This window comes from Stenella coeruleoalba (genome assembly GCF_951394435.1).
Source record: "Stenella coeruleoalba genome assembly, chromosome: 9".
NCBI classification, from domain to species: Eukaryota; Metazoa; Chordata; class Mammalia; order Artiodactyla; family Delphinidae; genus Stenella; species Stenella coeruleoalba.
Window position 1 is genome coordinate 42,877,879 of NC_137155.1, and position 18,148 is coordinate 42,896,026.

Sequence of the window (18,148 nt, forward strand, 5' to 3'; positions counted from 1 at the left end):
AAAAGATTATTTCATTAATTATAATGTAATTAAGTATTGAGCCTTAAGCTCATGGTTAGTAAACACTGATATGCTTTTATATGTGAGGAAATTGAGCGTTTTGATTAATTACTTAAAGATCAGTTGATTAACATCAAATGTTATACAGTCAATATCACTTGGGAAGATACATATACATATCTATATATAGATATGTGTACATATATACATATAGATATATATATATCTACCTTACATGTATTAGTGTAACTTCCTTTGAGAATAAATAAGTAAAGACTGGTTTGATGTCTCTGTGTTTCAGTGTAAGGGAAATATTTCTCACCCTTTTAAGTACCACACTTGGCTGTACAAAAATAATTTAATAGCTCATATGGGTGTCAACTATTGCCAATTAAATTCTGATTTTCCTGCCTTGGCGCTACCCTACCTCTAAAAGTCCATATTGCCTCTGATAGTGAAGAATTTACTACTCATAATCCCACCTATTACAGTGTTTCTGATTTCATGAGCCCTTCATTGATAAATAATTCAGATACATAGCTTAAGGAGGTAATGCCAAATCCAATCCTAGAGTGTCTTCCTGCAAACATTATAGGCATAAGAATTTATATGACTGATGAACATAAACATTATTTACTTTAGGAAACCTGTTTGTTCACACTTGAATCAATTCTCTGTTATAAATAATATGCAAAATGGCAGAAACAAGAGGTCCCTAAACCACCTTCTCAACTATTTGGGAAATCCACTCTTCAACATTCATAACTTTTAATTTTACCATCTGACTCCCAACATTTCAACTCTCAAATCTGCAGCCAAAAATTTCAGGTCATTTCATAGAACATCTCTAGCTTCTTAAGACACACATTTTAGGTAAACAATTTAAAACAAGGACCCTTTCGGTTATACCTTTTCCAGGGTATGATGATTCCACATAGTTAAAAATAGCCACATATGCTAAGGCAGTGAGAAAAGTGTTTATATGAATTGGATGATACAAAAGACCACAGAAATGTTGTATCCTCATTTTCACACTTGAGATTTTCTAAAGGCACTGGTCACACTTAAAATCATCCCTACTTGGATTATTCACTTGTTGATTCTATCATATTCCATTCCTCAACTGTATACTTTTTAGAAAGAGTCAAATCAAATTCCTGCTTGGTTAACTCTCCAGAGACCCCAACATATTGTCATACAGCCAATGAGCATACACTCAGCTCTCAGCTGATAATGAACACTGAGCAAAAGAGAAGGCACTTTTTTATTTTATTTTAACATCTTTATTGGAGTATAATTGCTTTACCATGGTGTGTTAGTTTCTGCTTTATAACAAAGTGAATCAGCTATACATATACATATGTTCCCATATCTCTTCCCTCTTGTGTCTCCCTCCCTCCCACCCTCCCTATCCCAACCCTCTAGGTGGTCACAAAGCACCGAGCTGATCTCCCTGTGCTATGCAGCTGCTTCCCACTAGCTATCTATTTTATGTTTGGTAGTGTATATATGTCCATGCCACAAAGAAGGCACTTTTTACCAAATCATAAAGGAGTTCAGATAATCTAGAAAGTTGCTGTCAAAATCATATGATTTATTTCAATTCATTATTCATTATCCATTTCTTCCATTATTACTGAAGTGACTATAAGCATACTAGCTTTTTTATATAATCCTTTACAAAAATATTTACACAAAAGTAGAATAGTTCAATAAGTCCTCATATATCCACATGTAGCCCTGCCCGATTTCAACAATTAACAAGGTATCACCATGCTTACTTTATCCACACCTTAGGCTTCTTTATCTTTTTTGCTGCATTATTTAAAAGCATATACCAGAGATCTGTAAACTATATGGAATGTTCTTACATAACCATAATAACATCGTCCTATTTTACAATATTTATAACAATACTTCGCAATTATCTAATGCTAAATCTATATTAAAATTTTGCTTGTTTTTTTTAATGGTTTAGTATTTCAAATAAGGAACAAATAGGTATATAAGTTCCATTTGGTTAATCTATTTCTTAAATATATCTGAATCAAAAGAAACCTCCTTCAGCTTCTCTATTTTTCCCCAGCTTTATTGAGGTATAATTGACAAATAAGAAGTGTGTATATGTAGTGTACAACTTGATGTTTTGATATACATATACACTGTGCAACACTCACTACAATCATGCTAATAAACATATCCATCACCTCATATAGCTATTCTTTTCTTTATTTTTTTGTGGTGAGAACACTTAAGCCATACTCTCTTAGCAAATTTCAAATATACACTACAATACTGATAACTACAGTCTACTTTTCCATTTTTTTGTGAAGAACTTTACATTTTACTGAAATTGTTATTTTCTTGACTTGTCTGCCCATTCATTTTTCTTACCTTTTATCTTTGCAGATATAAAATCTATAGTAGATGCTCAATAAATTTTTGATGAATACATTAACAGCTGGGAGAACAAATGTTTACTAAGGCCAAGTTTAATGTTGAGTCCTAATTTTATTTTAGATTATAATCAATCACAATGTTCTCGTTCTCTTGAAAGATAAAATTCAGACCTGGCACACACATATACCAAAAAACCAGTGCTCTCTTTTATCATGCCTTTCACTCCTGGAAGATATTATCAGTTCAGTTGTTGCTCATATTCATGCTTTGTACTTCCTATTGCATCACATTAGAAGGAACAAGACACTTGGGTACCCTTCTTTTGAGATGCTAAGGTTAATCAGTTGAAATAGTTCATGATAGCCTGATCTCTCTATTGAACTCACCATCAAATTTTTATCTTGTATTTTTTGTTAAACTTATCATTATTGCCAGAATATATCACTTTATCTAATTCTGTCATTCTTTCCACATTTATTAGTAGAAATTCTTCTGTTTTATTTTAACCTTTTTTAAATCAACTAGTACAGTCAGTTATATGGGCATGCAACCTATGCAGTCACACAGTATCCCATGTTCTAAAGGACCCCATGCTTGGCTTAATTCTCTGAGGTTGTCATCTTGAAATGTTAATTTTTGAACGGTGGATCCCGCATTTTCATTTTGCACTGTATTCCTCAAATTACAGCTGTTTCTGCCCACTGGTGCTATTTAGCCGCTACACTAAAATGGGGTTCATAGAGAAATAGAAAGATACATGATTAAATTTTCTGTTTAATTGCTGATTTTCAGAGAAAGAACTTGGAGACCTAGATAATTTCAACGGTAACCAATTTTTTTTCTGTCTTTCCATTGCTTAAGAATTATAATGATACTCATCAGTTTTATATATGAACGGTTTGAAAATCAGTTACATTCATTATTCTTTATGATGATCAAATTGTCCTATCATTGGTCCATGAGAGGCCCTTCATGTTGGCTTTTATGTACTTTTGGCACATTGGCTATTAGTCTTAGGTAGCTTTCTTGCTCTTGTGGAGACTAAATGTCCCAGCCTCATCTTGCACAGTTTTCACTTCAGAATTTATTTTATCTATTATTTTATTGCAAAATACTACTTGTTTACAAGAAATCCTGAAACATTTTAATTGAGAATTATATTTAGAGTTTATAACTCACGCACTCAATGTGATTAGTACTTTGTGATTGTCAATGTTTTGATGTTTTTGACGGAAGGATTAGGAAATATGTATATTTATATGTGTATATACATGTTTTTATATGTATATTTAAACCTATCTTACTTTGAATATTTAAAATATTACACACTTTGGAGTGTCTCCAAAACACAAGTGAATATCAATTGTACAGGTCTTTCTTAGAATTTCAGAACTGAATGATCACATTAAGCGGTTTGTAAGTAGCAGAAATCAGCTGTTTATCCCTTCCTTCATGCAATTTGGTCTGATATTGTAATCTGCAACAGTAGCAAATTCATATGATTATATTCTTGTCTTCTCTACTTATTTAAAGAATACAACAACATCTGAATAGATGCTTGTGGCCTGCTTATAAACCACAATTTATGGAGATGAATTTGTTCTTTTAAGCTGCTTTGGTTTTGAATGTATTCTAAGGGAAGAAAAGTTAAGAGTTTCTGCTGTAAATAAAGCAGGCTATCAATAAACTGGAACAGCTTACTCTGTTCTATAGCTATGTTTTGCTTCCTCTTGAGATTATCACTGAGCCCATTTCACATCAAAACATAAATAATTCCTACAAGTTATCAAAAATATTTTGGAGCTTAGTTTAATACCAACATTGCCCCTCCAAAAATTAAAATAAAACAAATCCAGAATGAAGCAAAAGATAAATTTCCACACTTGTAAGCAAAAATTTAAATAAATTTTAATATAATTAAAATTGTTTTTTAATGGCAAATATACAACTTACTGAAGTCTTTTTTTTCCTCTGACATTTTAATTAAAAAAATGGAAGTTGGTAGAAGCCAGTATCTCCAGGGAGCCAGCATTATACATTATGGTAAAGAGAAAAATGAAGGTATCTAGCTGGTTACTTTTTAAAATAAGTTTTATGTCTGTTTCCCCAAAGAGGACATTTCCCACAACACGTTTTTTTCAATAATTATCATGGTATTTGATATTGTTTTACACAAATAAGCTTTTCTCCCCTGTTGCTCAATCATTTTATTCACTTTTCCCTCACTTTGCTCAAACAATTTAATTAATCACAGTGTTCTTTGAATTCTGAAATTTACATTTCCTTGAGTAAAAAGAGAAAAAGAAAAAACTGAAGAAGCAAAGACTTAGATGAACCAGTTCACCACATCTACTAATATGGGGTTACTCTTAAATTCAATTACACCTTCCTAGCTTCCACCACTATGCTCTATACTTACAACCTATGTATAAATTCTCACGGTATCAGAGTAAACTATACGTGAACCCATTCCTTGGATAGTATAAAATAGTGAACTACCTTGATCACTGTAAAAGAGATACTTATAATAATGTAGGAATAATTTGACTTGAAAATTAGAACTTATGAATCCCATTCTCAGTTGTATTCCTAGTTTCCTCTGTCATTTATGGATGGGTTACAAAAAAATGTAGATGAGTTACAAAACTCTGGGCAACAGTGTCCTCAAAAGTAAAATGAAGGAACTAATGTTTAAAACAGTGTGAATTACATAATAATTAAATTCCATATACCACGAACTTTCATAGAAAATACATGACCTAGAGACAGTGTCATTAGAAGTATAGAGTATTTTTTAAGCAAGATCACTAGTTAGTACACTTTAGTGCATAACAGAATCAAAGTTTGTAAGACTAAAGCAATCCTATAATTATTTCTACCTAATATTTCATGTTTCTATAGTACAAAAAGTTTGTTCTTGGGAGAAATTACTGTGTTATTCTTGGACACTTTGTATATAATATGGTAAGAATTTTGTAAATAATATTGTTTTGCTAATTTGGGGGGATGGTGTTTTCCCCAATTTTGCCTAATATTACTTAAGACCTGAATTCTCTTGATACTTGTTTTGAACTTTGTCTTACTTCCTATTTCTTAAAAGCCAACCATGATACAAGCACCAGTGAGGTAGTGGAGAAGGTAAAACAGAAAAGAGATGCCAAGAAAATGTGCCATTGGAGGACTGAGCAACTTGGCTCCATTTTGTGAGGGAAACTCTGAGCAACCATAGAATATGCTACAGTATTCTTCCACTCAGCATGGGGAAGCAGTGGTATTTATTCACCCACCCCTTTCCTCACTGTTGAGGGAACTTGTAGCCAGGGAAATAAAAGAAAGAGAGAAGATAAATATTATCAGTATCAGACATGAGAGGGAAGACGTCATTTTATAATCCCATATATATTAAAAGGATAAGAAAATATGACACACAACTTTCTGCCAATAAATTTGAGACAAATTCCTTGAAAGACACAAATTACCAAAACTCACTTAAGAAGAAAGAGAGTTTATAAAAAATCCCAAAACTCCAGTGTTGAGCAGTTGGAGTAGAGGCACGTAGAGGAGAAAGAATAATATTCAGTAAGAGAAAAGGAGAAAAGTATGTCAGAGAAATAGAAAAGATCTTTGAGGATACAATGTCAGAAAAGCCAAAAGAGAACAAACTTTTACAATATGATGAAATATTTCAAGGTGTCTAATAATGACAGTGTTTGGCAAGTTATGGCTGACCTTTCAAGAAAGGTTTCAGGAGAATAGTAAAAAGGTAGCTGCCAAATTACAACAACTCAAAGGTATATGAATAGTGGGGCAGTTGAAGTAAGAATATATAAAGTACAATTTCAAGAAGTGTATATATTAATCGAAGTTCAGAAAAAGGGTAATTTAAGGGAAATCAGATTCCAGAAATTGCTTCAATAGTCTATTTTCCATTCATTCAGTACCATTTGGAAATGTTTCTGTTGTGTACACTGTAGGCATGGCAATTATATTTATCCAACAAAAATGAGATATATTTTCTGAAAAGTAGTATTATGAGTAAATACATATATCAGAGTCAGTTTGGGAGATGTATTACAGGATGAGCAAAGGTTTGAATTTCTGCAATAGGGTGAAGATTTATGGGTATAATGAGGTCATTTTAGGAATATAAATTAGCCTTTAAAACCAAAATGCATAATTGCTATGTCTGTATACATGCCATTTTTCTAGGTGATGTTTAATCAGCAAAGAATTAAACATTGTCTTTGCCTTTAAGATCTCACAGAAGCAGAAACCTAGACAAATATATACAATGTAATGTCTTAAGTCCTTGAACAGTTTTCAGAAGCCTACCTCTGTGGCTCATCAGAAAGAAAAACTAATTTTTCAGGAATGAGTATGTGCATGGATGCATGAGTTTATTGAGACTGGGAAGTTTGGGAAATCGAGAGGGATTCCAGGAGAATAAGGTAGGAAAAGTCTACCTGGGAAAGTCTGAAAGCTAAGTGTGAGGATTCACTCCTCCAAATAACCAAGTTACATTTGTGTTAAAGTAGAAAATATAACAACATCTCAGACAACCATGGAGATACTTGGAAAGGTGTTTCAGTGAAGAACAAAAGACAAACTTGCTGAGGTTTCCAGGTACTGCATCTACTTTTGTAATCAACAATAGATTTTTCTCTTACCTACAAGCATCTGGTTAATTTTCTTGGCTCTGAGAGTAAAATCTAACACCCAGCTTTGTCTCAGGCTTGAAGCAATTATGACTTACCCTTGCCCCATCCCCCCAAAATACCTTGGACTCCCTGATTCATCCATGCTAGATTTGTTTTCATTTTCTTGATACAGTCATGACAATTTACTCCAAACATTCTCAAATGCACTATAATATTTTTTTTTTAGTTTCAAACACTTCACAATTGCCACCTTCTCTTAATGTAATATTTTTTTTCACCTGATTCATTCTCCCTTTACCTAGTACATTAGATGAGGTATAGACTTTCCCAAAAGGACAGACTAAAAGAGAGATCAAGTTTAACAAGACTGAAAGTGACCTTACCAGTTCAGTGATGGTACGTAAACTCTTGTCCATGAAATCATCTGTAGATGTAGACACCTAAGTTGTAGACCTCTCAATGCTAGAGTGCTGCCAAAGAATGAAAGAAGGAAGGGAGTTACTTTGCTTCACTACCATAAGCACATTTCCCCTCACATTTCTTTCATAAGAACTTAGGCTGTTAATGACACCTAGCTGCAAAGGACACTGGAATAGAAGCCTTTATTCTTGACAACCATGTGTTCAGCTAAAAATCAAGGGTTTTCTTCCTATGAAAGAGAATAGGAGAAAATATTGGGATGTGACTGGTTGTCTCTGCCATACTGTACCCTTGGAATATCTAAATATTCAAGTGTGTGTCTTTATGCAAACAGAGAACACTCACCCCCACCCCTACCCACCCCTTACTGAGGAAACTACCACCCAAGCAACTTTAGGGACTGCATTTACATAAAAGTCTAGGGTGATGTACAGTTCTCTTTATCAGGTGTGAATGTTGTTCTCATGACCTAGAAAATTATAAAATAAGAGCATTTTGTCTGCCCCTATCATTCCTAGATACAACCATGGAGCAGAAATAAGGTAAACACAATAAAAATTCATATTCAGAAAAAGGAAAAAAGGCAAACACAGGAATGACTGATAAACAATAATAATGAAATTCTTTGGATGGTGACTGAGACAATTTCCTGTTCTGGGAATAGAATGAGTTCTTTGGTGAGCTGATCATGCAGTCCCTGGTTCAGCTCTTTTGAAGGAATTTCCTTATTCATTTTCATCTGTAACCCTTGGCTTTATTTCTGGGAGGTTTTCTCATATCACTTACCCTCTGTGGACACAGCAGGGGTTGGCTTTTGAGACTGTATCCTTTGTGGACCTGAACATTTCTCTTAGACTGAGTCATACCAGAACTCACTTTAGGTCAAGGAGGAGCTTTACGTGTAGAACTGACTTTTATAGGCCAACCTTGTAATTTTCTTCAAAAACTCTTTGGAAGTAAGCTTTTTTCCCCCTCAGATCCATGTGCAAATACCAACAGTCAAATATTCTCATTCAGAAATATTTTTAAGCCTAAATAATACATTCCTTTACTTTTTGGCCTCTGTGCTCTGCTCATTTCCCTCTCAAGTTAATGATGGCACCAGGAGGCCACTTGAAACAATAGCCTTGATTGGGAAAGCAACACCTTAATTTGATTTTTGTCAGTGGTCTGGTCTGGTTCTCATGTACTAGCAGATAATCTTAGTAGGAAATGGTTGAAAAGCTTTGGGAAACAGGCTTATCTTCTCTTACGTTGCCATTTTGGTAACAACCACATTGGTTTCAGGACTGCAAGCAGTTGTTTTGTCAATGTGGTATTATCAAATTACCAGGTTCTAAGTTAATTTAGACATATCAAGTTCAAGACAGTGCTTGAATTTACATTAATTGATTACCACCTACTTCAGCTAAATATTTTCCAACAGTACTAGCCAGACAGAGATAAATTAAGGACTTTGGATAAGTGTATTTATATTCTAAGTTGGCTATTTTTCTAATAAAACAGAAATTTGAGAGTATGAAGTGTCACTATCAAATATGTAGTTTGACTCATGCATTTTACATATGCACAAACTGACTAGGCTGAGTTTAGTTCCGAACTAAAATCTTCTCATTCTGTATCTAGTACAAATTCTACCATAATGCATCATTGCACAACTATTTGTGTAAATATCATTGTCTTGAATTTAATATGCTTAAAAAATTTAACTGTATAATGTATGGTTTAAAAACTAGTAGGCAGTAAATTTCGGTATTCTGGTCTGTTTCTCTGGTATGTAGTATGTTTGATTTCTTAGGATTAAATATATTGAAATAAGAAAAATTATTAAAAACACTACTGTGTAGTTTCACCTGTTCCTGAGTGTCATTAAATGGAACCATATAAGTTGTAAAAGAAAAAGAAAAAGGTTAAGAACTGTGTTTTTCATTATAAATTTTCATTGCACTGTAATGAAAAATGAAAAAGCAGATTAAAAACTGATTTAAAAATTAATCCTTAAATCTCTTCTTTAAGTGATTTTGCTTTTCAATTAATAAGAAAAAATTTTGAGATTTCATATTATGTTCAATGAGATTTGTGTTACTGTCATTTGCTGTTGCAAATAAAATGGGTTTAGTTTACTTTAAAAATGAAAATAATCCTCGAATCCCATTGTAGTAAGAGATGTGATCAGTAAGAAAGAAGTCATTAATCTGCATATTACATGTAGTCACACTGTTTTGCCCTTGGAAACACTAGTATATGTATATGTCTAAGGTAGAAAAAAACTGAATAGTCAAAAATAAAAGAATATTTGCAAAGTTAGGAATGAAGTTCTAGGGAACATTGATACTTTGGCAAAATAATTACCCTGTATACACAGTTCACAACCTCACTTAATTACCTCCAAAATAACCTTCTACTAGATGCCACATTTAACCTTTTTTAAAACTCATTTGAAGGCATTATTGAATTTCAAGTTTATAATATGTAGCGAATAAAAAAGTCTGCACAGCCTATCTTTTAGAAGATATGCATAAGGGTTTTATTCTTTTCAGGGAGTAAAAAATATCATTAACCTTCAGAATAAATAATAGTCATAAATACATATTTTGCAACCTTATTTGTCAGGGATTTATTGATTTTCTGTTACAGGATTAGCACTATACAGGCAAGAAAGTACATAATCAGAGAAGAGTATAAAGTAATTCTACCTTCAGTGAGTTTATAATATGTTTATGCAGACATGATCCAGGCCTTAGGAGATCTACTAGTTAACCAATAATTTTCAAAATAAAGAGAAAGGCAAAAGGAAAGGTCAAAAGCTTGGTGCTAGGTAGATCTGGGTCTTAATATTGAGTCTTTTGTTTATTAGTTGTGGAATTTTCTACAGCTAACTTAACCACTGAGTCTTAATTTTCTTATCTATAAATTGAGGATAATGATACTTATCGTTCAGTATTATTGTAAAGTAAACATGATATGTTTAGTAGGCAGCAGTGAATATTCAATTAACAAAAGAATATAGAGACAGTATTATCACGTAAATAATATGTGCAAGTGATAAATTGAGAATAGGTAAAACTCATCTGTGCAATAATGCTGGTATATCCACACAAGAAATCCAGGGGCAGAGTTTTGGATGCTTATGACAAACTCCTAAGAAGAATTACGTACTATTATTATCCCAATTTTGCAAATGAGAGAAGTAAGTCATGGAGCTCAATGATCTGCCTTAAGCTAAGTAGCTACAAAGTGAATAGATAGGATTTGAACCCAGAAACAAAAATAAAGAGTTTGAAACCTTAATCAATGTGTCAAACTGCTTCTTATTCGCATTTGGTAAGTTGAGAAATGGAAATTTAAGCATTTTATTTAAAACTGCATACAGTACAATTAGTAAAATCATATAGAAAAATGAAACAAAGGAAACAGCAAGGCAATTTAAAAAGAGAAAACTTAAAACAAGAGGACTGTATTAGTGAAAAATACATTACATGTATTTAAATAAATGCAAATAGGATGAGTTTACCTATGAAAAGGAAACAAGAAACATTTTAAGACTGATTAAAAGATGAAATGCAACCATATGTTCTCTTCAACCTGTACACTTTGCTGTAAAATGACTCAGACAGTTTAAAAGTAAAAGAAAGATTAACAATTTTATGAGTTAAATGCAAACAAAAGGATAGGCTAATGAGATAATACCAGACAACTTTTCTGTGTCCTGAGATCTGAAACTAGAAACCCTGATGATTACCACTGACTTTTCAGTTTGTTTACTTTGATTAATCTAGTTTGCATCTCCAGTAGCAGAGCCAGCCTACTTTCCTCTTTAGTTTTCCTCACGTCATTCCATTGCTGCCAACCAGCCAGTTCCTCAGACAGAATTCTGAGGGCAAACTTCTCCTTGACTTCAACTTGTCCTTCACCACCAGTTTCAAGTCAGTCATTAGGTCTTGTACTCAGATATTTCCTAAATTCACTGTCTTTTCTACATGTTCACTCCCTTATCATTCCATTTCCTTTCCTGCTTCCCAGCCATAAACATCCCCCAGCCTATACTTTTATTTCTTTATTCAACAGCAACAATGAATAAATCTAAATTAAAGGCAGACTGTGTGTCAAGAATTTTGCTAGGTATTAGGTCTAGAGGGGAGCAAAATTTGCTACCCCAATCTCTTTGGCATGAGGATTAATTTAGGCTAATTATTTTCAAGGCCCAAAAAGCTCAGGAAGAACCTTAAACCTTCCCCCTAACTGCCTAAGGAATGTAGATAGAGGACCTGTTCCAGAAAGGAGCTCTCACCGTACATGACTATACTATGAACTAGGTACGTAAACAAGGAGGTACACAGAGAAAGAAAGAGAAAATGAGGTGCATATGTCATCCTGAGTTAAGGAATGGGATAAAGGTCTAGGGCTTCCAAGGACAAGGGGGCCATTCACAGAATGATAAGAAGATTACATGTTCTGGTAATTCGATGTTTCCCCTGCTGTATTCATGCGATCACTTAGATAAAATTTAGCTCTGGTAATAATTCTTTTCTGGGAAGAAAGCCCCAATTTAAATTCTTCTAGGTAGTTAAGGGAGGGGCAGTAGTGAACCCAAAAGGTCTCGACTGTCTTTAGCTCAAAGTAATTCTCATGCTAAAATGACACATTTTGGGGAGGCTCATCCTGAACCTTAACAAGACCACCTAATGAGTGATGAGTAGGAGTTATTTATGTAAAGGTCTTGGGGGTGAGATGAGGTAAGAGTTTTATAAGAAGGGGAAACAATACGGAACAAACCTTAAAGAAATAATGAGCTTGATGCAATTCAGGAGCTTAATAATGAACTGTGTAAACTGGAGATTAGGATAATAAAAAGGAAAGCTCCAAAAGATGAGGGTGCTGAGTTAGGCTAGGACTAGATTGAGCCAGCAGTACAGGTTAGAATGCAACTAGACTAATCTTGCTAAAGCAGCAGTCCCCAACCTTTTTGGCACCAGGGACCAGTTTCGTGGAAGACCATTTTTCTATGGACCAGTGGCGGAAGGGGCAGCGGGGATGCTTTAGGCGGTAATGAGAGTGATGGAGAGTGGCAGATGAATCTTCACTCACTTGCTGCCCACATCCTGCTGTGCGGCCCGGTTCCAGGGGTTGGGGACCCCTGTGCTAAAACATAAATCTGACGGTCTTTTCCCTGTTATAAATCATTCAACAGTTTCTCATTTTCGTCAGTAACCCATAATATGACATGCAACAGCCTTCATATCCTTCTTCCTACTTACATGTCCAGGTTCTTCTTTTACCCTGTCCCTCCTGGATCCACAACTTCAATTATAATAAACTACTTGCAGTCTTCCTACTGTGCCAGGCTTTTTTTCTCACTTAACCTCTTGACGTATTGCTCTTTCCTTAAGTTTACACTTGGCTAATGTCTATCATTATTTTTGAACAAGTGCCAGATATTCCTATAAGATTTCTGAGCTCCACTGCACTTACGTTAAATGGACCTCCCCTGTGCCTCTCAGCACTTATGTGATATCTCTATGATGTTACTCATCACACCATTTTATATTTGAGGTTTGCCTCTCTCTGCAAACTACCAGCTTCTCCCACACCATACTATGAACTCTTGATACGGGGAAGAAATACGCATTAATTGTCTTTGTTTTCCCAATACTTCTCAACATACCTGATACATATTAGACACTCTAAATAACTAATTGATTAATTTGTTATTGGACTAATGAATATGTAAGAAAAGGAGTGACTTCACAAAGGGGCAGGGGAAAAAATATTGCCACCACTTTCACATTTGTTCTGTTCTACAAGCAAACTCATTTGCCTTATATTTATATCCTGAAAGAAACCTATGTTTCTAGCTTCTCTGCTGCCCTATGAGCAAAGTTCAGAGTTGAAATTATCATTTCATATCCAAGGTAGCATGCACAAAATGCTAGTTGTCTAACTTAATAATTCTTGGATAATAGGACTTGAATGGGTCATAGGTGGTGATAGATAAAAGGATAGGTCCAAGAAAGCAGAATCTAGAAATCTGTTTTTGTTTCCTTCTGCTGGTGTAACAAATTACCACAAACTTAGTGGCTTAAACCAGTACAAACGTACTATCCTACAAAGTCCAAAATGGATCTTTCTACTTCAAAATCATGGTATCTGCAGAACCACATTCTTTCTAGAAGATCTAGAGGGTAATCTGTGCCTCGCCTTTTGCGCCTTCAGGAGGCTGCCTGCATTCCTTTGCTTACGGTCACATGACTCAAAGCTCTGTTCCCATCATCACATCTCCTTCTTTGACTCTCTTGCTTCCCCTTTTCCCCTGTAAAGAACCTTATGATTATATTAGCCCACTCAGATATCCAGAATAATCTTACCATCTCAAGATCTTTAAATTAATCACAACTGCAAAATCTCTTTAACCATGTTCATTAGTTTCCTAGCTAGGGCTGCTATAACAAATCACCATAAACTGGGTGACCTAAAACAAAGCACTGATTTGTTTTAAAGTTCTGGAGTCTAGAAGTCTGAAATCAATGTTTTGGCAGGGTCAGTTCTTTTTCGAGGCTGTAAGAGAGTATCCATGCTATTATGCCTCTCTTGTAGGTCCTGGTAGTTACCAGAAATCCTTGGTGTTCTTTGTCTTTCTACATCTCAGTCCAATCTCTGCCTTCATTTCATATGGCATTTCCCCCCTTTAATATCTATATTCACATGGCCATCGTCTGTCTGTGTGCAAATGTGTCTCTGTTTTCTCTTCTTTCAAGAACACCATTCATTGGATCAGTGCCCATGCTAACCTAGTACAATCTTATATTAATTAATTACAGTTTCCAAAGAAGTTTGCATTCTAAGATTCCAGGTGGACATGAATTGGGAGGGACACTATTCAGCCCAGTATACTATGTAAGGTAACATATTCACGGGTTCTAAGGCTTAGGATGTGGACAACTTTAGTGGGCCATTATCCTGCCTACCACAAAAGCCAACATCAAACTGAAAACAAGAAGAACATGTCAAGGGTGAGAAGAAGCAAGAAGCAGTGAACACACAGAAACCAGAAACATTCAGAGCCAGGTTATAGATGGCAGCCAAACAAGACTGAAACAAGAACATCAAGACTTTTGTAGGGCCAGAAAACTTTCTGGCATCAGGACAGAAGCCATCACTGTTATTGTCAAGAATATTCCACTGAGACAACTTTCCTGAGGCAGAAGGTTTTCAACAGGCATAGATACCTGGCCTAGAAAATGGTGCCCTAAAATCTATAGTTAAATCATGCTACAGATGGAAACTTCTTCCTTCAATGACCTCTTTGCTTCTCCTTAGCTGGCCTGAGCCTATCCTAGCCTTCAAAGGACCTAAAGAATTTTCAGGAATCAAGATGATCTGAGACATTAATAATTGGGTAGTCTGGGCATATGAAGGGGAACCTTCTGTTATCACCTTGCAAATCTTTTGTAAATCTAAAAATGTTTTTTAAATTTTAAAAATAATAACAATAAACCTAAGGAGTTAGAATATAGTACAGACTTGAGAGAATGTCCACATACTGATATTAGCCTCATGAATTTGGAGTGAAAATTGAAGGTTTAAACTATTAAGTGATTTAGAAGAAAAGAGGAGGAAAGAAGAAGGAAGAGAATGACAGAAAGAAGGAATGGAAGAGGGAGGGAGGAGGTAGGAAGAGGAGGATCCTTGACAACAACATCATTAGGAAGACTACAAGGGCAGACTAAGAACTGTATCTGTTCCAGCAAGACCTCTCCATCACTTATCCTCAACATTCACAGCATCAGCACCACAATCAGCCTCAGTAATCACTGGGACTCATCCCATCATGGCTTACATCCCTGCCTCAGGCAACACAAGAAGCTGAAGTCTCCCCAATCATCCCTATTCTACCCAAATTTCATGGTCTAATCTTACCCAGTCTTACACCGTTTGCACCGCCACACTTCTGGTGTGCATCCGTGAACTGATGATCCCTCCGTAGCAAAATATTCTCACTCATTTTTTTGAATGTTCATTTCAACGACCCATTCTAACTGAAACTTGGCACTCCCCTGAGAGCTATTTCCCCCTGTGTGAAGTAGTGAATATTCTATCTCACACACCCCTATTACGGAAGGAGGAGTAAAGGCCCACTTCTTGCTTGTCTTACCATTTCAATTTGAATCATTTGCTTCATGTTTGGACCATGGATTTTTTTGTGGGGGCAGATGGGGAGGGGAGTGGGGGAGAAGTGGTGGTGGCAATTTCTAATGTTGTTTATTTTCTTGCTCGATATCTCGGCCATATCACATTCTGATTTCTTCCCTAAGTCATATGAAAGCTTATCTTGAATTGTTGTTTGGGGAAACTTCATATTACAATCATTTTTTCTCCTTCTCTATTTCAGTTGGTTACCACTAAATGGTTCTGCTTAGCTGTTGTTCTAGGATTTCTTTTCAGTAACTTTCTGGATTGGAACCATTACATTCTTTCTTACTTACTTTCATTTGCTCAAGTATATTATATATTTTAGTATGTATTATACATAATACTTGTATTCTATACACCTTGGTGTGATACATATAAACACATATAATTATAATATCTATACTCCTATGTATATCAATATTATAGGTTTATGTTTGACTGACTTCTCCAGTCCATGTTGTCTGTAATATTTCTAATTCTACTTCAGCATATTTCCATTTTTAAGCTTTATTTTCTAATTTTTGTTTTTAAATACAATAATTATATTGAATATATTATTATTCAGGCAAGTAACACCGACATTTGAGAATCCTGCCCTCTCCCTGCCCCAAAGAGAGGTAATCCCATAATGCCTGGATAAGAATTTGTAGTATAGAAGCTATAAATACACAGTACCTACTGTTCACTTAACCTAGCAAGGAGGAGTAAGGAATCTTTTACCTAGAGTGGGAATTAATTAGAGGAAAAAAATAGAATATAATTATATTCTTAGAGCAAGTACTGTTGAGCTAAGCAAGTTACATAGGCATTGCTACTTTATTTGTTTGCCCTTAGGCTTTTCATATAGGTCAGGGGATAGTAAACTAGTTATTAATTTTATCAAAATATTCAAAGTGTATCAAAAACGGCTTATTTTTCCATCTGCTCTGTTTATTTTATCTGCAGATGATATATTACTTTGTTGTTCTAGAAATGTCAAAGACAAATTTGAGAATTTTCAAAGAAGTTGTATTCTGAATGAAAAAATTACTTATGGATATTTGCACTAGAATCAGGAAGATGTATTTTATTTTCTATATATTTAATTCGTAGCAACTCTTTAAAACAATTTCTTGGGATTCAGGTTTTGGGGGAAATTATTTTTTTTTCCTACAGAATAGTAGAATCAGCGTTTATAAGACTAGTATTCTTGAGGCATTTTCACAGTTATTATATTTGTGTTATATAAAGAATTTAAATAAGTTGAATGGAAGAAAAGCTAGTTCCTATATGACATCAGGGCATTGCACTGAGTATATAGCCAAAGGGAGGTATGCATGTCTGGCCCCTTCATCTCCCTACTACTACCTATTGCTACAATAGGGCAGTTTGACCTGTTTCTAAGAATGAAGGCTATTTTGAGGGCAAATATTATAGTTTCTCTATATTCACATCATTGCATTCTTATCTCAGCAAAGTATTAAAACACAATATAACTTAATAATACTGAATATACATACTAAACTCTGATTTTCAGCACATGATTATACGGGAGTAGGAATTTAGGTAATTAAAAATAAAGTTGATTGTCTAGATCAATAAAAGAATAAGAAATGACTGCGACTGAAAAACTGGTTTTGTCAATTTCTGTGTTCTCTTAGAGAAAGGTTGTGTTGACTTAAAGAAAAATGCACAACGTAAGAGTTGTGAGTTTAAATTTTATTCAGGGTCTTACTGAGGACTATATCCCAGGCCATAGCTTCTCAGTAGCTCTGAGGGGACTGCTCCACGGAGGGAGGGGAGAAGCCAGAACATATATGATTTGGCCAAGGGATACGTGCAGTCAAACATACATCTTGGTGAAAGATTACTGCTAGTCACAAGGAACAGTTACTTCAGTTAATGATTTGGTGCTTTTTCTATGTATGGAAAGATGCAAAAATCCGGGTTAATCAAAAATTTTCCTGAGCTATACATCTAACTACCTAAGGGCCTACTTTTTCCAAAGCCCAGAGCACCCCATCATGGATTCCTCTGAGGGTGTGCTGTCAACCAGCAACTGCAGTGCCTAATGACTTAATCCTTGGAGAACTGGAAGGTGAGCAACATTCTTTGTTTTAGAGTTGCAAGGGAGGATATTACTATTTGTTAATTTGACCAAAAAAGGGAAACACAGACAAATGCCAAAGAATACTAATTTTGAGGGTGAGAACAAAAGCACGGATATGAATCTGACTGTATGTGTGTACGTGGGAGTGTGTCAAAGATAGTCATGTGAGTATGTCACATGTATAATGTTTTACTGAGACTCAGAAATACAATGAATTAAAACTGCATTTCTCTAAGTTCCTGATTCCATTTAAACCATTCTCTTCCCAACAATTAGCAAATGTTGACTTGAAATACAGGACTAAAATTTTATTTAGTATATCTAGGAATTTTTTAATGTTATTTCCAAATCTTCTTAAAAAGGCAAAAACAAGAAAAGACACTTGTACTCA

The 18,148-nt window shown here is 34.8% G+C and overlaps 1 protein-coding gene across 4 annotated transcripts in view; it reads right to left on the reverse strand.

Moving 5' to 3' along the window:
• The window catches only part of LOC307191209 (uncharacterized protein), a 773,147-nt gene that overhangs the window by 390,762 nt on the left and 364,237 nt on the right, over positions 1-18,148 (reverse strand). For all 4 annotated transcript variants that reach the window (XR_013829639.1, XM_079931055.1, XM_079931054.1 and 1 more), the window contains exon 4: positions 7,442-7,528. The gene's annotated coding sequence lies outside the window, so the exon portion shown is untranslated. The remainder of the gene's footprint in view (positions 1-7,441; positions 7,529-18,148) is intronic.